Raw genomic sequence first — 27067 nt, 5'->3', positions numbered from 1 at the left:
GGCAAACATGAGGGGACACAACTTTAAAGTGAGGGGAGATAGATATAAGACAGATGTCAGAGGTAGTTTCTTTACTCAGAGAGTAGTAAGGGTATGGAATGCTTTGCCTGCAACGGTAGTAGATTCGCCAACTTTAAGTGCATTTAAGTCGTCATTGGACAAGCATATGGACGTACATGGAATAGTGTAGGTGGGATGGGCTTCAGATTGGTATGACAGGTCGGCACAACATCAAGGGCCGAAGGACCTGTACTGCGCTGTAATGTTCTAATATTATAATATCAAACACTCCTAGGTCAGGGACAGTTTGGGTTAGTTCAGAGTTAAGTCTCCTCTCCACCATCCCTGTCACACATTCGCAGGACAACAACAGCACAGTGGTGGATACAGTGTAACGCTTCCCCTTCACTGTGCCCATCAACTACTGCTAGGACAGTGACAGCACGGGGTGAGATACAGAGTAAAGCTTTCTCTGCACTGTCCCCATCCAACACTCCCAGAACAGGGGCATCTTAGGGTTACAGTGTAACGCTCCCATCAGCTGTGTTAGTTCATGTAGACTGGTTGATTGGGTGAGGCTGCTCCACTTTGAGGATTCATTTCTTCCTGTGGTTTTCATGTTGAACCTCTCCCAGTTGTTACAGTTTAATAGAATTTTAATTCAAGTAATTTCCAGTTGTGGTGGAGCTGGTTTTGCTCAGACAGCCTTGTCTGGCTGCGATTTCTATCTGTGGTGTAAACATCACTTCACATCAGTGGAACCGAAGGTTTGTGTTTGGAATAAGCCTGAATGAGTAGTCAGGTGTGTAATGGGAAAGTATATAAAGCTGGGTGTGTAACATGAAGATATGTAAAGATCAGAAATACAATCAGTGTGTAATAGGCAAGAGTGATCAGGGAATGTGTAAAGGGAGGGTGTGCAATGGGAAGGCCTGTAATGGTCAGGTTAATAATAGGAGGGAATTAGTGAAAGACGGAATTGTATTGAGGTCAGCCAGGTGGACCTCATAGAATATGGGTTCCCTGAATTGGGGCTGTTAACCTGGTCCAATCAAGGACCCCTGACTGACATCCAAATAGCAGAGGTTCTGTTCACTCTGAGGGAGCTAGATCAGTGTCAAGGACTTTTCATGTTTAAATAAAGGGTGATTTGATGAGGGCTTACCCGCCTTTGTGGAGTTATTTTCGTGGTGATGAGAGAAAAGCATGCCCCTGAAGAAATTTGCTCGCAGTGGTTGTCTTGAGTTGGGGTAAGCATTTCTGGTATAATGCTGTTATTTAGGAAGCTTGACTCGTTCAATCGTGCTGTCAAAGACTGGGCTCGGTTTGTGAAAAGGCAAATGACATTGGGGCAGATGATTAATTCTCTTGACAGCTTGTGGACCTGCACCTTTTTTGCTTATTCGGTGCCTAATGTTCCCTGAGACAGCAGATACTAAAACCTTTCAAGAGTTGGTGGATTTCATTAAGGAATGTTATGTTCCCAAGCTACCTCTAATTTTGAGATGTTAGCGGTTTTACACAGCAGCTCAAGAGCCAGGGCAATCTGTATCAGGATTTTTGACTAGGTTAAGATGACTGGCAGAGATACGTGACTTTGGTTAAACCCCTAATGATTTGATGAAAGACCGATTGGTATATGGGATTAATGATGTAACCATGCAAAGACGCCTAATAGCAGAAACCCAACTGGACTTCAAACAGGCATTATAACTGGCTCTGAAAATGCAGCAAGTACAGTATATGAGATGTACGGTATTCTGATGGAAGTGGACACCCTCGCCAGTCTTGGGGAATACCGCTTCACACAGGACATATCCTGAACAGAGGGACTCGAGGTCAGCCCATAGCAAAACCCCAAAGCAAAGCCAAGCTTCAGCCAAACTGGTAAAATTTTCCTCTCGATCCAGCTGACAGGCCGGTATGTGGACTCAAGACAGCAGGAGAGTCTCACTAGGCCGAAATGGAGTAAAATAATTCATTGGCTGGTATCCAGGAGAGTGAACACAGTGGAAAGTCCACCTACACCTGGATTGGAATAGTTAAATTCATTAGCAATATCCAAATTGAAAGAATCAAAATAAACATTTGCTTAAATGGTCACCTGGCTCAATATTGGCACGGTCATTTCAGTGATCACAGAATCAATCTCTAACAAAATTGGCTCTGAACTCCAATCCTTACGTTTATGCAAGAGCCTGGTTAGGCTGTGAACCTACACTGGGAAACCTTTCCAGATTAGGGGAATAACTTCGGTTCCAGTTTTTTACGAGAAGCAGCTGAGCCAGTCAGCACAGATTCGAATAAAAGGTTCAGGCCAAAGCTTGATGCGGAAAATTTTGTTGAGGAAGATTCACCTTGATTGGCTTAACCTTTTTCAATTAGAAAATAGCTACCTGAGTAAAGTCCTAATTAAATATCCAGAGGTTTTTCAGAAATGTCTTGAGACCATGAAAGTAGCCAAGGGCACCTTGCATATTGACCAGGAAGCAATTCCATGATTCTGCAAGGCCCGCCCAGTGCCATTTGTAATAGGGGCAAAAGTAGAGGCAGAAATCAGGAGGCTGGAAAGGGAAGGAACCATCAAACCAATCCTGGCTGTGGATTGGGCAACACCGGGCGTACTGACTGTGAAGCCTGACGGGTTGGTTCACCTTTCTGGGGATTTTAAACAAATGGTAACTGCTTCCTCCCACCTGGATAAATAGCCAATCCTTCTCAGTGAGAATTTATACACAAAGCTGGCAGGGGAACTGTCCTTTATGAAGCAGATTAAATGAGAATTCCTCGAAGTAAACTACAATTAACCCCATCTCGGTTTGTACCAATATACAACATTGCCATTTGGGATATCATCAGCCTGTGCAATTTGTCTGTGGACGATGCAGAACATTTTACAAGGTTTACACCAGATCACCATTAATCTAGATGATATGGTATTTACAAGGAAGTCCAATAAGGAGCAACGGAGAACTTGGATAAAGTCCTTTGATGGTTCTCCCAGGTGGGTGTACATCTTAGAAGGGAAAAATGCATGTTCCAGGCACCCCAAGTGATCGACTTGGGCTACAGATCTGACAAGACCGGGTTACATCTGTTGAAAGACAAAGTGAGAGGAATCAAAGGTGCCTTAGCTCCCATATCGGTATCAGAGCTTTCCTTGAACTCACTGGTGAATTACTATGGAAAGTCCATACAAAACCTGGTCTCTATCCTGGTGCCTTTGTATCGAGTCTTAATAAAGGGTCAGCCTTATAAATAATAGTGTAACCAAGCCATAGCCTTCAGGGAAGTGAAGAAACAGCTATCATCCTCTACGGTGTTGGCATACTGTGATCCCAAGCAAGATCTGGTACCTGATGTGATACCTCCCTGTATGACATTGGCATGGTATTAGCTCACAGGTGGCACAATGGAGTGGAATGCCCAATAGCATTAGTATCCAGTATTTTGGTTAATGCAGAGCATAAATACCTCCAGATAGAGAAGGAAAATTTAGTGGTCATATTTGGAATCAAGAAATTCTACCAATACATTTGTAATATTAACAGACCACAAACCCCTTCTATGTCTATTTAAAGAGGACAAGACAGTGCTGCCCATGGCTTCAGGCCAAATTCAGCGATGAGCTCTAATACCTAAGTGCATATAGTTACAAGTTGGAACACTGTCCAGAAGGCCAAGTACCAAATGTGGGTGCATTGAGCCACCTCCCATTGGTAGATACACCACAGGTGGTACCAGCATTGGAAGACTGCATAATGATTTCTAATTTTTTGGACATATGTCTAGTCATAGCTGACAATATCAGACTTTGGATGAGGAAAGATCTGGCCTTGGCAAAACTAAAACAGCTCGTGGTGATGGGGCAAGCTAAAGGGCTGTCTCATCCAGAACTGAAATCTTTTGGACCCGGAGAGACCAGATCACAGAAGAGGACAGCACAGTATTACAGGGAGCAAGATTAATTGTCAAGAACAGAAGTCACCACCAGGTACTGGTTGAACTCTACCAGGTTAAAAATCACACAACACCAGGTTATAGTCCAACAGATTTAATTGGAAGTACTTGCTTTCAAATAAACCTGCTGGACTGTATTCTGGTGTTGTGTGATTTTTAACTTTGTCCAACTCCATCAACTTTACCAGGATCAACCAGGGGTTTCCAAAATGAAGTTGGAGAGAAGTGGGTGAGAAGTTACATCTGGTGGCCTGGATTGATGCAGACATACCCATGTGGATGGGGCTGTGCCCAGAGTACCAATAAGGGCAGAAATTACCATCAGCAGCTCCCCCACGTTCATAGGAATGGCTACACATCAACCATGTAGGTCTATGTTCTTAGTCAGTGTGGATGCCCACGCAAAATGTGAGTTCATTTGTCACAGACAGGGATGACAATAGAAAAACTGTCTACATTTTTTGGAATATACAGACTCCGGGAAATGTTGGTCACAGATAGTAGGCCATCATTTATCAGTAGGGAATATGAGTATTTCTTAAACTCAAATGGTGTTCATCAGACAAGGACAGCTCCATACCATCTATCATCCAATGGTTTGGCAGAAAGAACAGTCCAAAGTTTGAAGGCATGCTTAAAGAAACATCTTACAATTTCACTAGATACAATCTATCCCACTTTCAATTTGATTATAGAACTACCCCAAATGCAACTATAAGGATAGCTCCAGCAGAGTTGCTAATGAGGAGATAACTCTGTTCCAGATTAATACTGATCTTCCAGGTCTTGAGGGGTCGGGGTTAAATAGCCTCAGGAACACCAACGCCGGACACAAGATTCCACTCAGCGAGAGACACAGTTTACATCAGGGGAAGAAGATTGGTGTGCGAACAACATGAAGGTCCCTGCACGGGTAAGAGGCATGGTCGATGTGAGGTCAGGTCCTGTATATAAGGTTCTATAAGGTACCGGTAGGTGCAACAGTCCTAAACAAGTATGTGGAATATATGAAAGCTGCACATTCACAAACGGGTGTGGGAGCAAACTGTCCCCACTCCTCAATTGTCTTTCTGACTGTACTGGCACCTGTCAAGCATTGAAGATACCTTGGAATCTGAGATGGACATGGTGAATGTCACCGCCTTGAAGCCTTTGCCATCTGAAGAGGAGAATGAATTCTTCCGAGATGCTCCAGGAGCAAGAGGCAAGCTACTGTGTGTTACAGCCTTCCGTATCACAGGCAGGATTGGAGGAACCTGACCCCAGTGCTAAAGCGCCCCAGGAGGAACTACAAAAAAACGGGCCTATGTCTTTGGAATCAGAGGAAGAGGGATATAGTGATTGTAATCAGGTCAGCCAGGTGGACCACATGGAATATTAGTTCCCTAATTGTGGCTGTTATTCTGGTCCAATCAAGGAGCCCTGGCTGAGATATAAACAGGAGTTTCAGAAGTTCTCTTCACTCTGCGAGCTGGCATGAGTAAGCTGGATTAGTGTCAAAGTTTTTTGACATTCAAATAAAGGGTGATTTTGTGATGGGATACCAATCTCTGTGGAATTTTTCAGTAATAACAGGAGGACGTGTAATAGGAGGGTACATAATGGGAAGGTATGTAATGGGAGGATATGTAATGGGAGACAAGAACAGAGATTGCAAGAAAAGCTCAACAGGTCTGGCAGCATTTGTAGACAGAAAGCAGACTTTACATTTCAGGTGCAGTCATCATTCTTCAGAACATTCATACTCAACGGCCACACACACCTACACTCACGCTCACAAGTGCACTCACACTCACAGAAGAACACACACATACTCTCATCATCCCAGTACAAAAGAAAACTCATGCAATGTGCATCAATGACTATCGCCAATGGCTCTGACTTCAATAATCATGAAGTGCTTCAAAACATTGCTCATGGCCCACATCAACTCTAGCTTCCCAGCCTGCCTCGATGCCCTGCAACTCACCTACTGGCAAAACAGGTCCACAGCAGACACTATTTCCCTAGCACTATACTCATCCCTGGAACATCTGGATAACAAGGACACCTACGTCAGGTTCCTACTCGTTGACTACAGCTCCATCTTCTGCACATGGTCCCTATCAGACTAATTTCAAAATTTCAAGACCAAGATCTTGGCTCCCAGGACTTGGATCCTTAGCTTCCTGACCCACATATCACAACAGCAGCTCTTCCATGATAATCCTCAACACTAGTGCACCGCAAGGATGCATTCTCAGCGCTCTTCTGTACTCCCTGTACACCCACTGCATAGACAAATTCAAGATGAATGTCATCTACAAGTTTGCTAACAACACCACCGTGGTAGGCCGGATAGCAAACAAGGATGAATCGGAGTATAGGAAGGATACAAAGTGTTTGGTGTTGTGGTGCAATGATAACAATTTACTTCTCAATATCAGCAAGACAGAAGAACTGATCACTTACTTCAGGAAGAAAGGAGGAGGACATGCCCCTATCTACATCAATGGAGCTAGAGTGGAGGGGGTTGAGAGCGTCAAGTTCCTAGGAGTAATGATAACCAGCAATCTGTCCTGGACTTCCCATGTAGGTGTGAAAATAATGCCTCCTCTTCCTCAGGCAGCTCAGGAAATTCAGCAAACCATCTGGTGCATAATGGCCTGGTATGGCAATTGCTCCGCCCATAGAATATAGAACATTACAGCATAGTACAGACCCTCAAGGCCCTCAATGCTGTGCTGACCTTGTATCCTATCTAAGATCAAACTAACGGCATATCCTACATTTTACTGTCATCCACATACTTGTCCAAGGGTCACTTAAATACCCCTAATATATCTGACTCTACTACCACTACTGGCAGTGCGTGCCACGCACCCACCACTCTCTGTGTAAAGAACCTTCCTCTGACATCTCCCCAAAACCTTCCTCCAATCACCTTAAAATTATTCCCCTACATGATAGCCATTTCTGCCCTGGGCAAACGTCTCTGGCTATCCACTCTATCTATGGCTTTCATCATATTATACACCTCTATCAAGTCACCTCTCATCCTTCTTTGCTCCAATGAGAAAAGCTCAAGCTTCCTCAATCTTTCTTCATAAGATTCACCCTCCAGTCCAGGCAGCATCCTGATAAATCTCTTCTGCACTCTCTCCATTGCCTCCATGTCCTTCCTATAATTAGGCGACCAGATAGAGCCATAGAGATGTACAGCATGGAAACAGACCCTTCGGTCCAACCCGTCCATGCCGACCAGATATCCCAACCCAATCTAGTCCCAACTGCCAGCACCCGGCCCATATCCCTCCAAACCCTTCCTATTCATATACCCATCCAAATGCCTCTTAAATGTTGCAATTGTACCAGCCTCCACCATATCCTCTGGCAGCTCAATCCATTCATGTACCACCCTCTGTGTGAAAAAGCTGCCCCTTAGGTCTCTTTTATAGCTTTCCCCTCTCACCCTAAACCTATGCCCTCTAGTTCTGGATTCCCCAATCCCACAGAATTTGCCTATTTACCCTATCCATGCCCCTCAATTTTGTAAACTTCTATAAGGTCACCCCTCAGCCTCCGACTCTCCAGGGAAATCAGCCCAAGCCTGTTCAGCCTCTCCCAATAGCACAAATCCTCCAACCCTGGCAACATCCTTGTAAATCTTTTCTGAACCCTTTCAAGTTTCACAAATCTTTCCGATAGGAAGGAGACCAGAATTGCACGCAATATTCCAACAGTGGCCTAACCAATGCCCTGTACAGCCGCAACATGATCTCCCAACCCTTGTACTCAATACTCTGACCAATAAAAGAAAGCATACCAAACATCTTCTTCACTATCCTATCTACCTGCGACTCCACTTTCAAGGAGCTATGAACCTACACTCCAAGGTCTCTTTGGTCAGCAACACTCCCTCGGACCTTACCATTATGTGTATAAGTCTGCTAAGATTTGCTTTCCCAAAATGCAGCACCTCGCATTTATCTGAATTAAACTCCATCTGCCACTTCTCAGCCCATTGGCCCATTTGGACAAGATCTCGTTGTAATCTGAGGTAACCCTCTTCGCTGTCCACTATACCTCCAATTTTGGTGTCATCTGCAAACTTACTAACTGTACCTCTTATGCTCGCAGCCAAATCATTTATGTAAATGACAAAACGTAGAGGGCCCAGCACCGATCCTTGTGGCACTCCACTGGTCACAGGCCTCCAGTCTGAAAAACAACCATCCACCACCACCCTCTGTCTTCTACCTTTGAGCCAGTTCTGTATCCAAATGGCTAGTTCTCCCTGTATTCCTTGAGATCTAACCTTGCTAATCAGTCTCCCATGGGGAACCTTGTCGAACGTCTTACTGAAGTCCATATAGATCACATCACCGCTCTGCCCTCATCATTCTCTTTGTTACTTCTTCAAAAAACTCAATCAAGTTTGTGAGACATGATTTCCCACGCACAAAGCCATGTTGACTATCCCTAATCAGTCCTTGCCTTTCTGATCTGAACACAATATTCCAAGTGTGGTCTAATCAGGGCTCTAGAGAGCTGCAGCATAACCTCACAGCTCTTCAACTCAATCCCCCTGCTAATGAAAGCCAACATACCATACACCTTAACAACCCTATCAATTTGGATGGCAACTTTGAGGGATCTATGCACATGGACTCCAAGACTCCACACTGCCAAGAATCCTGCCTTTAACCCTGTATTCTGTATTCAATTGCTACCTTCCAAAGTGAATCACTTCACACTCTTCCAGGTTGAACTCCATCTGCCACTTCTCAGTCCAGTTCTGCATGCTGTCAATGTCCCGTTGCAATCTCCAACAGCCCTCCACACTATCCACCACTCCGCCAACCTTTGTGTCATCGGCAAACTCACTAACCCACCCTTCCACTTCCTCATTTAAGTCATTTGTAAAAATCACAAAGAGCAGAGGTCCCAGAACAGATCCTTGTGGAACACCACTGGTCACCGAGTTCCAGGTTGAATACTTTCCATCTATTACCACTCTCTGTCTTCTAGGGGCCAGCCAATTCTGTATCCAGATAGCCAAATTTCTCTGTATCCCATGCCTCCTTACTTTCTGAATGAGCCTACCATGAGGAAACTTAACAAACAACTTGCTAAAATTCATATACACCACACCCACTACACTACCTTCATCAATGTGTTTTGTCACTTCCTCAAAGAATTCAATAAGGTTTGTGAGGCATGACCTGGTCCTCACAAAGCCATGTCAACTATCTTTATTCAAACAATGGTTTTCCATATAATCATACACGCTGTCTCTCAGAATCCTCTCCAATAATTTGCTCACCACTGGTGTAAGACTGACAGGTCTGTAATTCCCAAGATTATCCCTATTCCCTTTCTTGAACAAGGGAATAACATTTGCTACCCCTCAGTCATCTGGTACTACATCATCTGTTTCATGCTGTCCTCACAAATGACAAGGTCCCTCTCAGTAGTGAATATTGAAGCAAAATATTCATTAAGGACCTCCCCACTTGCTCCGACTCCAGACACAAGTTCCCTCCGCTATCCCTATTTGGCCCTATCCTTACTCTAACCATCTTCTTTTTCCTCACATAAGTGTAGAATGCCTTCAGGTTTTCCTTAATTCCACCCACTAAAGATTTTTCATACCCCCTTCTGGTTCTCTTCAATCCATTCTTCAGTTTCTTCCTGGCAATCTTGTAACCCTCTGATCTGTCTCTCCTCCACCTTAAGTATGCTTCCTTCTTCCTCTTGACTAGATGTTCCACATTTCTTGTCACCCAAGATTCTTTCACCCTACCAATCCTTCCTTGCCTCTGTGGGACAAACCTATCCATCACTATCAGCAAATACTCACGAAACAACTCCCACATTTGTGTCATGCATTTCCCTGAGAACATATGTTCCCAATCTAGGTGCCCCAGTTCCTGTCTAATAGCATTGCAATTTCCCCTTGTGATAGCCATTTCTGTCCTGGGACTTCTCTAACTTCAATCTAATGTTATCTTGCTAATGTTAATCTTGCTTTGTGCACTTCTTGTGTAGCCATAGCCTTGTATGCCTCGCTCTCAGCATCCTATGATCTGCACATCCTTGTTTGTTATAATCTGCCTGTACTGCTTGCAAAACAAAGCTTTTCACTGTACTTAGGTACATGTGAGTACAATAAATCAAATCACTCACATACACACAAGTGGCCACTCCCAGACATGTCCATTGGGGTCACTGAGGGAGCTGACCTGCAGTGATTGAGGTACTCTGTACTTTCCACACAGACTCTTGACTCCCTTTGACCCACTATCCCTTTCCCCCACCCTCTTGCTCTCCCCATTCCCCTTTGGTCTCTTAATTTCCCCTTTGCCCTTTACCTCTCTCCATTCACTGGCTTTCTCCCACACCTCTCTGTCCCCTTACTTTCTGCATTCTGTTCTTCTCTCTGTCTCCCTCCCTCTCTTCCCCACCTCCCCCCAACCTAGTCATCTCCAATTGTGTGGAGGTGCCGGTGTTGGACTGCAGTTGGGGAAGTCAGAAGTCACATGACACCAGATTATAGTCCAAGCTTTCTAACCACAAGCTTTCGGAGCGCTGCTTCTTCGTCAGGTGCAGTGACTTCACCTGATGAGGGGCAGCGCTAATAAAGCTTGTGATTTCAAATAAACCTGCTCAACTATCACCTAATGTCGTGAGATTTCTGACTATCTCAAGTGGTTGTTCTTTGTATGGAGGTTTCTGTTTCAGTACAAAATGGAGTTGAATAGAATCTGAATGATTCTGTTGCCACTGACACAACCCTACTACCTGATACAAATCCCATTGGAACGGTTCCTATTCAGAATGGACTCAGCAAGGAAGCAGACATAGTCAGAAGGGGTCACCTCTGACTGGGATGAGGAGGAATTTCTTCACAGGGTTATGAATATGAATTTTAGGAATTCTCTGCCTCAGATGTGATGGGGTCTCCATTGTTGAATGTTTTAGAGTTTATAACAACAAATTCTTCCTTTCTCCGGAAGACCAGGAGTGACCAGGAAAGTGAGGCTGATGTACAGGCTGAAGAGACCAAATGGCCTATTCCTGCTGCTGTTTCTGTTGTCCCAGTGTAGGAGTCCAATGTCCTCTCTCCCACGATAATCCCAATGAGGATTCCTCAGTCTCCCTCAATGGGAGAGGCAGGCCATCAGTGAATAATTCAGATTGACAGTCTGCAGATGGATTAAAAACACATGGAGGCCAGATTAAAGTTTACACTGAGACACTTCTATTTTAATTAAAACATTGAATTATCATTCTATGTCAAGAGTACTTCAACAGCACCTCACACTCAGAGTCTGCACTTTTATGAGGGGTACCCCGTACCTCAGTGACAGTCAGCCCCTTCAGGAGGGGGCAGTGCATCCTGTACCCCAGTGAGAGTCAGCACCTTCAGGAGGGGGCGGGGGACCTCATACCCCAGTGAGAATCAGCCCCTTCAGGAGGGGGAGAGGAAGGGGGACCCTGTACCCCAGTGAGAGTCAGCCCCTTCAGGAGGGGGGGGGAGGGAGACTCTGTATCCCAATGAGAGTCAGCCCCTTCAGGAGGAGGGGAGGGAGACTCTGTATCCCAGTGAAAGTCAGCCCCTTCAGGAGAGAGAGGGGGACACTGTACCCAAGTGAGGGGGATCAGCCCCATCAGGAGGGGGACCCCGTATCGCAGTGAGAGTCAGCCCCTTCAGGAGAGAGATAGGGACCCCGTACCCCAGTGAGAGTCAGCACTGGGGCGGCACGGTGGCTCAGTAGTTAGCACTGCTGCCTCACAGCACCAGCGACCCAGGTTCGATTCTAGCTTCAGGTGGCTGTCTGTGTGGAGTTTGCACATTGTCCCAAAGTTTGCATCGGTTTCCTCCAAGTGCTCCGGTTTCCTCCCACATTCCATAGGTGTACAGATCAGGTGAATTGGCCATGGAAAATTGCCGATAGTGTTAGGTGCATTAGTCGGGGGAAATGGGTCTGGATGGATTACTCTTTGGAGGGTCGGTGTGGACAGGTTGGGTCGAAGGGCCTGTTTCCACACTGTAGGGAATCTAATCTAATCTAATCTAACCTACAGGAGAAGAGAGGCACTCCGTACCCCAGTGAGAGTCAGCACCTTCAGGAGGGGGAGGGGGTCCCTGTACCACAGTGAGTGTCTACCCCTTCAGGAGGGGCAGGGGAGGGGGACCCTGTACTCCAGTGAGAGTCAGCACTTTCAGGAGGGGGATGGGGAGAAGGACCATTTACCCCAGTGAGAGTCAGCCTCTTCAGGAGGGGGAGGGGGAGGGGGACCCTGTACCCCAGTGAGAGTCAGCCTCTTCAGGAGGTGAGCAGCTGGACTCACAGTAGGAAAGGGTAATAGTATGTAGCTGTGAGAGAGAGTGCGAGCTGCATGGGCTGATCTGAGATCAGATTAGTTCAATGTTGATGTAAATGAGCACCTGTCTCTCTAGAGGGTGCCATTGCTATTGCCAGGTTCACAATCAGGTGACTCTGCAGCTGTAAGGACAGTGTCCTGGTGCTGGGACATTGCTGCACAGGTTCAGGAAACGCAGTATGATAAAGGCAAGACTGCTTCCTATCCTCAAACCAACTGACCTCAGCCAAACCTTCCAGTGAGGATGGAAGGAGGTAGAGAGGATTGAGGATTGACGGAGACCTTGAAGAGGCAGTGGTTCTGATTGTAGTTTAGTTTGAGAAGGTAACGGCTTATTCTAAGTAGTTCTCCTATTACGCAGGATTCATAAACACCATTTGGTTGTATCGGGATTTGTGAATAGCAGACCATTTTTTTAATTAAGTGAACTCCCTTTCGCTCTGACATGATTCAATCCCCTGTATTACCAGCCAGCTGTGATTTATTCTGCTGGCACATCTATTGCAACAAGTTATTGTCTGTGTGTGTTTTTTTATGCTTCTATCTGCAACTAAGATAGAAGAAGGTAACATTGGAATATTTCGCTGGAATGCTTACTGGGATCATGCATGGAGTTGGGGGGTTTGGGGGGCCAAGGAGCAGGAAGAGAGAGAGAGAGAGAAAGAGAGAACAGAGAGGGAGAGGGAGAGAGAGGAGAGAGAGAGAGAGCATAAGGTGCAAATACAGCTGATGTCCAGCGAGTGTTGGAAAGTAAGCAGGGCCTTTTATTAAGCAGAGCCTCAGTTGCTGACTATCTAAAGCTTCAACACAAGGCAACATTACAAGAAAGGGTGCATGTGTATGGAAAGGAGGGAGGTGTAAAACTAAGGTTCGACCACTCACAACCCTTAACTCTCCCCACCCCACCCACCCTGAAGTTATGCCTGATCCAAGTTCACCCAGTCTATGTTTGAAAGTGGGGGAGACGATCTGAGAGTCTCGGCCCCTCAGTCTCTCTGAAACCGAGACCCAACAAAAGCCATTGTGAGTATCCCAGCCCTTCAGTCACCCCCTCTAATGATGACCACCAATCCATTTTCAATTGTTGGAAAAATCCATCAGATTTACTAATGTCTCTTCGGGAAGGAAACTGCCGTCCTTACCTGGTTTGGCCTACATGTGACTCCAGGCCCACAGCAATGCCGTTTGACCCTTACCTGCCTTGGCCAATTAAGGATGGGCAATAAACAGTGCCTAGTCAGCAACAGCTTCCTCATATGGATTGAATAAAGAAGGTTTACAGAAGAGGAACAATCTCTATGGTGGTAACTCTCTCCCTGCCCAGTCCTCATTAACAGCTACTCACCCTCCCAGCCAGATTCTTATCTACTCCTTTGTCTGTCCAACTGTTCTTCTCTCTCTTGGACTCCAGCGTAACCTAGCATTGACTCCTTACCCTCTCCCCCACCCTATCTTCTGCATATAAACTGATTTTTTAAATTAGCTACATAAAAACTGAAAGAACTACAGATGCTGTACATTAGAACCAAAAACAGAAGTTGCTGGAAAAGCTCAGCAGGTCTGGCAGAACTGAATTCTAAGGAAGGGTTCCTGAACCCGAAACGTCTGATTTCTCTCCACAGATGCTGCCAGATCTGCTGAGCTTTTCCAGCAATTTCCGTTTTTGTTTGGAAACAAGTTTGTCTCTTCACTCCTTAACCTTGTAACCATTCCCTTGGGACTCTCCTCTGAGCTCCAGATTTCCCCAGATTCTCTCTTATTGCTAATCCCATTCCAGTCCCTATTCTCACTCTCATCCCAAGCATGTACTGGCTGCTAATCTCCATTTCTCAGCCCCGGTTCTTAGCGAGTAATGGAGTTCTGCATATGCACATCATGATCCCATTCCAGGCTGTAATTACTCCTCAAGGAGCAGTCATTATTGATAATCAATGTGCTCAGAGTTTTCTCATGTTGAGTTAGTGTTTAACACATTCTAACTAGGCCCTCTCTGATGTTGTTTCTGTGACTGAAGGAGAGGGGAGATCCTCTCTATGGGGGAGAGAGTGGGCAGCCTCCTCTATGAAATGTCTTCATTTCTGGGAAATGATGCCCCTGCTGAACTGAGAGCCCAGGGCAGTATGTAGGATATCAACCATGGGCACATCATGAAAACCAAGCTACTCAATCATTCAGACCTTATTCACCAGCTACCTTTTAACATCAATCATCAGTGACCTAAAACCCCATCTGCACTCCCAATTCACTCTCACTACAAACCCAATTCATTCCCAACTCACTCTCAATTCACTGCCTATCCAATCTCAATTCATTCCCAGTTCATTCCCCACTCACTCTCAATTTAGTTCAGAATCATTCCCAGTTTATCCCACTTCATTCCCAGCTTAATTTCGGTTTGCTTCCAGCTCACAACTATTTCATCCCCAGAGTGACAGCAGTGTGCAGCTTCAAAGAGATAACTGTAATAACTCACCAAGAATCTCAGCAGCATCTTCCAAACCTAGGAACCAGACAATCATCAAACATTTCACAGCATAGAAAAAGACCATTCAGCCCATCATGTTTGTGCCTGAATAAACTAGCTCCTATTCTAATCCCATTTCTATGCCCCCAGTCCATGATCTTGCACATTCCAGTGTTTCAGGAGCAGATCCAGGTTCCCTTTAAATGAGTTGAGAGTTTCCACCTCAACCACCAAACAGAGCATTGAATTCCGGAGAATCCACCTCCCCCAACCCTCTGGAAGGAAGGTTTCTTTTCATGGTCCCTTTAAGTCTTTGACCAATCCTCTTCAATCTGTGCCTTTTGGCAATTGACCCCTCTGTCTTCCTAGACCACTCTCCATCCAAGCCCCTCATTATTTTATATACCTCGGTTAAGTCAGACCTCAGCCTCCTCTGTTCTAAGGGAAATTTTAAGAAAAGGTGGGGTACTGCAGGGGTCAGTGGTAAGACCGCATCTATTCTCAATATATATTAATGATTTAGGTAAGGAAACTCCATAATCTCATTGAATGCTGGAACAATGCCAGCTCAAGGGGCTAAATGCACTGGATGGATGGACGCTGGTGTTTCCTGCGTTCTATTTGTATGTTTGGGTTTCTTTGGATTGGTAATGCTATTTCCTGTGGTGACATCAATATCTGCTCTTTTTCTTAGGGTGTGGTAAATGGGATCCAAGTCAATCATTTGTTGATAGATTTCCAGGTGAAATGTCATACTTCCAGGAATTCTTGTGTGTGTCTCTGTTTGGCTTGTCCTAGGATGGATGTGTAGTCCGAGTCGAAATGGTGTCCTTCTTTATCTGTATGTGAGGATACTAGTGAGAGAGGGTCATGTCGGTTTGTGGCTGGTTGATGTTCATGTATCCAGGTGGCTAGTTTTCTGCCTGTTTGTCCAATGTAGTGTTTGTTACAGTCCTTGCAAGGTACTGCATGCTACAAATCTTCTCAAAACTCGTTAATGGTAGATCAAGTTCAACGTGGAAAAGTGGGAAGTGATTCATTTTGGAAGGTCAAATTTGAATGCAGATCACAGGGTTAAAGACAGGATTCTTGGCAGTGTGGAGGAACAGACGGATCTTGGGGTCCATGTTCACAGATCCCTCAAAGTTGCCACCCAAATTAACAGGGTGGTTAAGAAGACATATGGTGTGTTGGCTTTCATTAGCAGTGGGATTGAATTTAAAAGCTGTGAGGTCATTACAGCTTTATACAGCTCTGGTTAGACCACACTTGGAATACTGTGCTCAGTTCTGGTCGCCTCATTATGGGAAGGATGTGGAAGCAGGGTGCAGAGGAGATTTACCAGGATGCTGCCTGGACTGGAGGGCATGTCTGATGAAGAAAGCTGAGGGAGGTTTTTTCTCATTGGATCGAAGAAGGATGAGAGGTGACTTGATAGAGGTGTACATGATGATGAGAGGCATAGAATGCATGGATAGCCAGAGACTTCTTCCTAGGGCAGGAATGGCTATTACGAGGGGGCATCATTTTAAGGTGATTGGAGACGGGTTATGGGGAGATGTCAGAGGTAGGTTCTTTACACAGAGAGTAGGGGGTACTTGGAATGCACTGCCAGTGGTGGTAGTAGAGTCAGAGACATTAGGGACATTTAAGCAACTGTTGGATAGGCATGTGGATGATAGTAAAATGTAGAGTATGTAGGTTAGTTTGATCTTACAGTAGGATAAAAGGGCCTGTGCTGTGCTGTACTGTTCTATGTTTGCAGATCTCCAATCCTCTGGTATCTCACCAGTAAGGATTGTAAAATCACATTCTAGAGGATCTGTTATTTCATCCCTGGTTTCCTTTAATAGCCTGGGATACCATTTATCTGGCCCTAGTTTTTTATCTACCTTCAATCCATCCAGTATCTCCCTTTGTATTATGTAGTATCATCCAAAAGGACAAGGGCAGCAGATACATGAGAACACCACCCCTTGCAAGTTCATCTCCAAGCCACTTGCCATCCTGACTTGGAAACATATCACTGTTCCTTCAGCGTCACTGGGTCAAAATCCTGATACTCCCTCCCTAAGGGCATTGCAAATCCAGCCACAAAACAGACTGTAGCATTTCAAGCAGGAAGGTCACCACCAACTTCTCAAGACCAAATAGGAAGAGATAATAAACGCTGGGTCAACCAGCAACTCCCACATCCTATGAACCAGTATAAAAATCACTTTGCATGCTCCCCCTCTCATTCAATCTTGGCAAACTCCAAGTTTTAAGGATAACATTAAAACAAATTAAAGGTGAAGAATTTAAAAATCCCGGAGTCCATCATCAAGAAAATAAAGACCAGTAAGTACCATTTTTTCCAGTTTAAACCCCAACTCATTCAACACACAGAGGATCATATTTTCTGATAATTGGTGCATTTTAAGCAACAGATTGTGGAACAGTGGAAAGGCAATTAGGGAGAGACACTCAACCGCAAAGAGAGAGAGAGAGAGAGGGAGAAAGAGAAATAGAGACAGAGAGAGAAAGTGAAAGTGTGAGGAAAGTCAAAGACATAGGGAGAAGACTGAAAAATTTGAGTGATAGAGAGCGAGTGAGTCAGACAGAATAAAAGAAAGGCAAAGAGAGAAAGAGAGGCAGAGAAAGAGGCCATTTACAAATCACAGCTAAATTAGATATGTTACTCAAAACTGACCACCTTATGATCAGTTCAACTAATCCCTATCTTTTGACAACTTCCATGCACTTGGAGTCTGGAATGTTCCTTGCGGGAGAGACGGAAAGTAAGCATTATTCCTTTATAGAGAGCATTCCCTGTTCATAATCTGGATCGCCGTGAATTTATAAATCAGTCTCAGCTCATTAATGAAGGATTTCCAGTGTATTAAAGAGTGTTGGACTTGTTCAGAGTTCAGTCATTGCCAAATGTGAGACGCCAATGCACAGTGAAAGGATGCATTTTCTCAATTTGTTTATAAACATTTTTCCATCACCCAAACTGCAGAGAGAAGGCTTTCAGTTTACAATCCTACAGCAAATTATTCCTTATTTTGCAAATACTTTCATAAATTATCAACTCTTGAAAGAAAGAACCTGAGTGTACACTGTCCCCATCAAACAGTCCCAGGGAAAATACATTATAACGTTAGAAACAGAAGAAAGCTCCTTCTGCATTGTCCCTGTCAGACACTGCCAGGATGGCAAGGGATTAACTCCAGAGTAAAGCAGCCTCTGCACTATCCCCATCAAACTCACTTAGGACAGAGACAGTAGAAGAAATGTAATGTTGAACTGTTAACTGATTTCTTCATTCTTCTAGTCTTTTTGCCTTATTTTTGTTTTTTTGAAGAACAAGTATGTACACCTTTTTTTTCTTTAACCAACAGCAGCAGTAACACACTGACTGTGGTCCAGCCAGCACAGAGTCAGTTCCCTTAACTGAGGAGACTCTAAATCTTCTGGTTATATTTGTTTTATTCCCCACACTACCACCTAACAGTGGTAGTGCTTATATTTTCCCCAGCACCCACGGTATGTATGTGTAGGTGTGAGACACAGTGAAAGGCAACAGGTGTATAAATCTTTATTCATTTTCCACCACCAGGAAGACAGTGGTGGAAAATGAATAAACATTTACACACCAGAGTGATCAGTGACAAGCAATGTCCTTCTCAAAGGGGGCAATGCTGCGTGGGCAAACAGTGAAATGGAGGCCAGGGACTAAATCAAAATAGAGTTGGAGGGGAAAATAGAACACTTCACTCCCTGTGGTGCCCACCTCTTCATGAAAATCTCGAGGGAGTTGGTAGACACCACATTCTCCTTCTCCAGGGACACTTGGGCTCTGACATAACCGCGGAACAGGAGCAGGCAATCAGCCATAACGACCCCCTCCATGGCCTGCTGCTTGGACCCGTTTACGGCCAGTTTGGCCAGGCCCACGAGGAGATCCTCTGACCTGCCCGCCCCCCTCCACGTGGAATGCCCAAAGATCAGGTTGTGGGGCACAGATTCCCGCGGGAAGCCTGTTACTCAGGAATCCACACCTCCGTACTCGCGGGTTCGAGTGGCTGTCGGAGGGGAGGGGCGTGGCGGCGAGGGTGACCAGGGTCGGGAGCATCCTGGATGCTGCCGCAGGATATAGCGATCAGGGCAGCGGTAGACGTTTGGTTCGTGGCCACTGCCATCCGACACCTTAGAACAGTGGTGCTCGGACCCGAAGTAGTGCACCAGTTGGAGGATGCTCAGGTGTGTGGTGGAATCCCGTCTGCGTGTACCCCTGCCCCGGCGAAATTTCACATTGGCTCTAAGGTCCCATACGTCCCGTGGCAGCCAGTGCCCCACAACCTGAGCCACCTCCAGTGTTTTAGTTTTGACCCCTTCAGGGACGTAAAACAGCAGGCCCAGTTTGCTGCTGCACACTGTCCACCTCTTCTCCTCATCCGTTGCCTGGACACGTCTTGGCGTGCCCGTATGCCACCGGGCGGTGGGGATCCCCAGTGGAGGGCTCTCTACGCGGGAGTCCTCCCCCTTTCTCTCGGGGATCTGGGGTGGAAGATGCTCCATGCGGCAGTCCCCTGCAACCACAGGTTGCGGTGGTTCACACACTCCCAGCCCAACTGCTTGTTCTGTGGTGCTGTAGAATCCATGGACCACGTATAAATTGGGTGTGAGCATCTACACTCCCTTTTTAGTTTTCTGAAAAACCTGCTCCTCTGCATTTGGTTGCACTTCAGTCCCATACTCCTGATCTTTGGGCATTCTGTGTGGAGGGGAGAGGATAGGTCAGAGGATCTCCTTGTGGGCCTGGCCAAACTGGCCCTAGACAGGTCCAGGCAGTGGGCCGTGGAGGGGTCGTTATGGCTGATTGCCTGCCCCTCTTCTGCGGTCATGTCTGAGCCTGGGTGTCCCTGGAGAATGAGCACATGGTGTCGACCAACACCCTCAAGATTTTCAGGGAGAGGTGGACATTGCAGGGAGTGGAGTGTATTATTTCCCCCTCCAGTTCTATTTTGATTTAGTCCCTATCCTCCTTGCCTCTTTTTGTCACTCAGCATTGCCCTTTGAGAAGGGCATTACTTGTCACTGGCCACTCGGGTGTTTCCTTTCTTCCTGGTGGTGGGATATAAATAAGCATTTCTGAACTCGTGTCCGACACCTGCATACACACAATATGGGTGGGGGGGGGGGGGGGAGAAATAAGCACTACCAGTATTTGGCTGTGGTGTGGGGTTTTATATTTTAAAAATCCAGGAGATTTAGAATCTTCTCAGTTGAGGACAAGACTCTGAGCCAGCTGGCCATGGCCAATGTGCTGTGCACTAGTAAATAAAGGATGACTTGGTAATGGGACACCAGCCTCTATGCAGTTATTTCAGTGGTGACAGGAGACATCAGGTTGTGTCTGAAGAATATTCGCTTGCTATTGTTATCTTGAAGTTGGGGTAAGCATTTCTGGCATCACACCTTTATTTGGGAAGCTTGACTCATTTGATCCTGCTGTCGGAAACTAGGTCCAATATATCAAAAAAATGTGATTTTTTTTTCAAGCAAATGGCACTCGGCACTCGGGCAGATGAAAAGCAAAAAGTAATCCTTTTGACTGAATGTGGACCTGCAGCATTTTCCATTACAAGAGGCTGAACTTTCCCAGATAATAAAACCTTCTAAGAGTTGAAATAGTTGACTACAGCACTATAAAACCCCAAACCTCCTATAATCCTAAGACAGTACTGGTTTTATTCGGCTGTTAGAGAACTGGGGGAATCCATATCAGGATTTTTTATGAGGTTATGACGACTGGCAGAGGTATGTGATTTTGGGTTAACCCTGAATGAGATGCTGAGAGACTGTTTGGTGAATAGGATTAATGACTAAACCGTGCAAAAGCACCTAGTAGTTGAAGGCCAAATGGACTTCAAACATGCACTGGAGCTGGTCTTGTCATTAGAAAATGCTGCAAGTGTAGTATGGGAACTACAGGATCCTAGCACGGTGGCTCAGTGGTGAGCACTGCTGCATCACAGCGCCAGGGACCCGGGTTCGATTCCAGTCTCAGGCAACTGTCTGTGTGGAGTCTGCACATTTTCCCTGTGTCTGCGAGGGTTTCCTCCGGGTGCTTTGGTTTGTTCCCACAGTCCATAGATGTGCAGGTTAGGGTGAATTGGCCATGCTCAATTGCCCATAGTGTTCAGGAACATGTAGGTTAGATGCATTAGTCAGGGATAAGTGTAGAATAATGGGGAATGGGCCTGGGCGGGTTACTGTTCGGAGTGGTGTGGACTTGTTGGACTTAATGGCCTGTTTGCACACTGTAGGTATTCTATGATTGAATGGAAATAGGCACCTTCAACTAAGCGATTGAACTTGGGGAACACCATTTGAGTGTAGGCAATCATAGAGCCTCATTCAGGGCATATGCTGAGCAGAGGGACCCTTGGGAAACCCACAGCAGAAACCCACAACAAAGCCTAACTTCAGCCAAGTGGCTAAACAGCTCTTCAGGATCTGGGCCAGTGAGCCACTCTAGGTGCCGCAGGTATGCAGACAGCAATAGAGTCATACAAGGCCTAACTTGAGCGGAAAATCTCGGAGGCCAGTACCCAGTAGAGTACACACTGGAAAGTTCCCCTACATGTAGGTTGGAACAATTAGGTGATACCCCAATCAGAGCTAATTAAAATTAATGTCTGGCTAAATGGTCACCAAGTTCCCATGGAGGTCGATACCTGCGTAGCTGTACCTGCAGAATGCGTCTTTAACAAGATTCACTCAGGACTCCAATCTATAAGCTAATGCAAGACCTCAGCCAGATTGAGAACTTACACTGGGGAACTGTCGCAAATTAAGGATCTCCGATGAGAAGCAGTTGGTGCAGTTAATACTGATGGTAGTGAAAGACTCAGGCCCAAGCCAATTGGGGTGGAATAGGTTGAGAATCAAGGTACTCTACTGGGTACTGATTGGCTCAATATTTTTTGGCTGGAAAATGGCTGCTTCAGTGAAGTTCAAGTGAAATACCCAGAAGATTTTCAAGAGGGCTTAGGACTATCAAAGGGTCCAAAACCACTTTACATATTGACCAGGACACAACTCAGAGATTTTGCAAGGCCAGCCTGGTGCCATTTGCCTTGTGAACAAAAGTAAACGCAGAAATCAGGAGGCTGGCGTGTGATGGAATCATTAAGCCATTGCAGTTTGCAGAATGGGCAGCACCAGTCAGACTGATTGTGAAGCTTGGAGGTCAGGTTCACCTTTGTGGGGATTTCATGCAAATGGTAACCTGGTTCTTGCAGCTGGATAAATACCTGATCCCTCACATCTAGGACTTGTATGCAAAGTTGGTGGAGGGGTTGTGTTTTATGAAGCTAGACAGGAGCCACACCTACCTGCAATTGTAACTGGGTGAGGAGTCCTAGGAGTGTGCTACAATTAATATCCATAAGGGTTTATATCAATGTCGAAGACGGCCCTTCAGGGTGTCATCAGCTTGCAATCTTTTCCTGTGGACCATAAAGAACATGTTACAAGGGTTACCCTCAGTTGCCATACTGTATGACGTGCTAATAATACGGAAGACCAATGGAGAGCACTTGGAGAACTTGTATATTGTATTTAAGCATTTCTCCCAAGTAGGCATATGCTTTAGATAGGAAAAAAATGTGTGTTTCAGGCGCCCCAAATGACCTACTTGGGGTACAAAGTTGACAAAACCAGGTTACACCTGTTAGAAGAGAAAGTGAGGACATTCGAAGGAGCCCGGGCTCCCACATCTGTACAGGAGCTAAGGTCTTTCCTTGGGTTAGTAAATTATTATAGAGAATTCATACATAACCTGGCCTCCAACTTGGCACCCTTACACTTACTACTAAAAAAGGGTCAACCTCAGAAATGATCACGAAGCCAAAAGGCAGCCTTTAGGGAAGTGAAAAAGGAGTTTATCACCAACTGAAGTATTGGCTCATTATGATCTGAAGCGAGAAGTCGTGCTGTCATGCAATGCCTTCCCATACTGTATCAGGGTAGTGTTGGCTCACCAGTGGGCCAACGGAGAGGAACCCAGATAATGTAGGCTTCCTGAACTTTAGCTGATGCCCAGATAGAGAAGGAAATTTGAGCATTCATCTTTGGTATGAGGAAATTTGGCCAGTACCATTACAGATGGGAATTTGTCGTAGTACAGATCACAAACCCTGCTTGGGCTACTGAAGGAAGACAAGGTGGTGCCATCCATAGTTACCGGGTGAATTCAATGTTGGGCCCTTATTCTCAGCGCGTACAAGTACAAGTTAGCTCACCATCCAGGAAGCCAAGTAGCTAATGCGGATGCCTTGAGCTGTCTCCCACTGGCAGGTACTCCACCAGTGGTGCCTCCCCTGAAGAGTCTGGCTTGGTTTTAAACTTTCAGGGCACCCTTCTAGTCACCATGGACAATATCTAACTGTGGTTACAAAAAGATCCTGTCCTAGCAAAACGGAAACAGTTGGTGGTAATGGGGGAAATAGAAGGGCCATCGCAGCCAGGATCGAAACCTTTTTAGACTTAACAATACCAGATCACTGGAGAGGATGGCATATTACTGTGGGAGCAAGAGTCATTGTACCAATACTGGCCAAACTCCACCAGGGTCATCCAGGGGTTTCCAAGATGAAGATGTTAGCAAGAAGCTATGTCTAGTGGATGCTGACACAGCTGTCTTGGTGGGGCAGTGCCCAGAGTGCCAACAAGGACAAAACCCAGCACTATCAACACCACCACATTTGTGAGAATGGCTGGGGTAAACCCTGGATGCAGTTGCGTGTTGACAATGCCTATCCTTTCATGGGCTCAATATTGCTGGTCAATGTGGATGCCCATTCAAAGTGGTTGGATGTGCCTAAAGTTCATTCAGCAAACTCAGGGATGATAAATGAGAAGCTGTGAGCATTGTTTGAGACACACTGGCTCCTGGAAGTATTGGTCACAGACAATGGGACGTCATTTACCAGCAGGGAATTTGAATATTTCCTAAAGTCCAAAGGCATTTGCCACATAAGGACAGCTCCATACAATCCGCCATCTAATGGTCTAGTGGAAAGAGTGGTCCAAACATTGAAAGCAAGCTTAAAGAAGTAGCTTGCAGTGTCAAATGAGACCAAACCGTCCCAGTTCCCATTCGATTAAAGGGCTATCCCACATGCATCAACAGGGATAGCTCCAGTGGAAACGCTGATGGTGAGAAGACTCTGCAACAGATTAAACCGATATTTCCAGACCTGGGAGGGGAGGGTAAAATGGCAGCAGGAAAGCCATTGCCAGCCAAATGCCTCCTTTAAGCAAGAAAGACAATGTAATTCAGGAGATGACATTTGGTGCTGGAAGCATGGGAATGGCCCTGTATGGATACAAGGTGAGGTTGTCGTGAGGTCAGGTCCTGTAACTTACAAAGTTCAGGTAGGTGATACCCGAACAAACACACAGATTACCTGATAGCCATTACCTCACAAACAAGACAGGAGCAAAATAAACTTGGCCCCTTAGAACAGCCCAAAAGGAATGGCTGAAACCACAGGTGCTCCCCCTCTGTCCAGTGTTGAGGAAACCTCAGAGTCCAAAATGGATGCAACCTTGACACCATCACCGCCGGAAGTAAAAGAGGAGACTCATCCGAGATGTTGTGGACGCAAGAGACAGACCACAATACCTGTATCTGAGTCTGAATCAGGGGAACCAGGCCTGAGGCAAAAGCATCACAAGAAAAGCTACAAGTGAAAGACCAGGCCTACATGCACCAAGTTAGAGGGAGAGGGATGTTGTGATTGTGAATCTCCTGAACTATGAGGTTCTTGATTCGAGCTGTTAACCTGGGTTAACGAGGAAAGCCTTGAGTGACCAATATAGCCAGGAGATTAGAATCTCTTCAATTGAGGATTGACTTTGAGCTGGCTGGCCACACAGCCACTGTACTGTGGGGCAAGGAAGTTCCGTTAACTGAGGGGACATTCGCCTCCCTCTTTCTTCACTTTTGTGATTTTGATTTTTGTTTTGTTTTCTTTCACTAAGCTGTGTTCAGCTGTACAAGCAGCCACCAGAGAAAAAAAACAAACATTTATAAAATAAAGCCAGGAGATTCGAAGTTCCTCAGTTGAGGACTGACTCTGAGCTGGCTGACCACACAGTCAGTGTGTTACTGTTGTATTTCAGTTCTCACCAGGGAACTGCTGTTTCACTGGCTGGTTGCAGCCTGTCTGTTACTTTTTTTGTTTTCCTTTGAGAAAGGACAATGGTGACAACGACTAGCTCTTGCACTCTGGTTTTTAGTGTCTGCACTTTCTTTTTTGCTTGTGTTTTCACTTTTTGCTGCATATTGGAGTGGACTCTGCCTTCAGGCATGGACTTTGTTTGGTAACAGACTCAGCTTTTTTGATGGTCACTTTTATCACCTGTACTGTGTCTTGTGTGTCCGAGTCTGGCAGGCCTTACTGTGAACCAGAAGGTTCATAGGTCATCCCGGGAGCTGGAAGGTGGGAAGGCCATCCCGTGAACCAGAGGGTGGGAAGGCCGTCCCGATGCCAGTCGGCCCGAGCCTGGAAAGTGGATAGGCCATCCTAATTGCCATCATCCCGAGGAAGGAGTGGGCTGTCCTAGAAGTGACCGGAAGGTGTGTATGAATGGGCCCAGGACCAGAAGGGGTGTGGACTGTCCTAAGCACCGTATCTGGGAAGATACAGGGACGGGGTGTCCTAGAGTTGGTTGGAATGTGCTTCAAGGAATTCCAAGGGCTGGACGGTGCATCGGGGCAGGCAAGAGAAGGATGATCCAGAGGGGCAGACTGAGAGCCGGAAGGTGGGTGGGACTTACTAAGCATTGTTGTCCTAGAAAAGTACTGGGACAGGTTATCCTAGAGGTGGCTGGAAGACAGGTAGGGCAGACCGAGAACTGGGTGACACATAGGGGCAGACCAGGAAGCCGGAAGGTGGGTAGGCCATCCTGATTACCGCCGTCTTGGCGTGGTAACGGGATGGCTGTCCTAGAGGTGGCCAAAAGGTGTGTCAGGCGGAAAGACAGCCAGAAGGGGCATGGAGCAGACCGAGAGCCTGAAGGGGCATGGAGCAGACCGAGAGCCTGAAGGGGCATGGAGCAGACCGAGAGCTGGAATGGGCATGGAGCAGACCAAAAGCCTGAAGGGGCATGGAGCAGACCGAGAGCTGGAATGGGCATGGGGCAGACCGAGAGTCGGAAGGGGCATGGAGCAGACCGAGAGTCGGAAGGGGCATGGAGCAGACCGAGAGCCTGAATGGGCATGGGGCAGACTGAGAGTCGGAAGGGGCATGGAGCAATCTGCCTTTGAGTTGCTGGAAGGTGGGAGGGGTGGGTCGTTTGCTAGTTTACCACAGATGTCTGTGTCATGTGTACTGGTTTATTATTCACTTGATCAGACTGTTTTGTATATTTTTGCCTACTGTTTCCTCTTTGGTAAGTTAAGATGGGATTTGGGGTTTGTCTGCATTTCCCTGTTAATTGGTTGTACGCTGGGGTTTGCGGTTTGGCTTTGCTGCCCCTTTCCCTTGTAAATTGGTGTTTATTGAAAACTGCTCTTTGTTGTTCACTGTTGACCACTTGTATTTTTTGTACAGTTTAATATATAAAAATAACCAGGAGATTAGAATCTCCTCAGTTGAGGACTGACTCCAAGCTGGCTGACCACAACCAGTGTACTGTCCATGAGTACATCATGGGTGATGTGGTGATGGCCTCTGTGTGCAGTTTTTTCAGCACCTCAGATTATGCACCTCGGTATCTTCGCACCTAAGATGGCGCTGGAAATAGCAACTTTAGTCACTTTTCACTGTATCCCTGTACTCAAGTACACATCACAATAAACGTAATTATAATTCTAGACAGAGGGTAGCGTTCCCTTCACACAGTCCCCCAACAACCACTCACAGAACAAGGACAGTAGAAAGTGTGGTTGACCATTTCGAGTTGTTGATGTTTTTGTTGAAAGACCAAGAATACCATGAAATCGGTGAAATATATGGCGATGGGAGCTGGGAGGTTCGTTGGTGGGTTCTGGAGGTTATTTCCAAGCCCCCAGCATTTGAGGTGAAGGTTGTTCTTACCCAGGAAGAGAAAGAGAGAGGGAGTGGAGTGAATGAGTGAGTGTGTGGATGCCTATGTGCATATGTGCATATGTGCCTGTGTGTTTGTGCAAATCTATGTGTTTGTGTTAATGTATGTGACTCTGAGTGTGTGTTTGTGTATATATGACTGTGTGTGTATCTGTCTGTGTGTGTG

The sequence above is a fragment of the Chiloscyllium plagiosum genome, chromosome 30 (assembly GCF_004010195.1).
Source record: "Chiloscyllium plagiosum isolate BGI_BamShark_2017 chromosome 30, ASM401019v2, whole genome shotgun sequence".
In the NCBI taxonomy this organism is placed as follows: Eukaryota; Metazoa; Chordata; class Chondrichthyes; order Orectolobiformes; family Hemiscylliidae; genus Chiloscyllium; species Chiloscyllium plagiosum.
The sequence above is the reverse complement of the archived record's forward strand: the minus strand, read 5'-3'. Positions refer to the sequence as shown.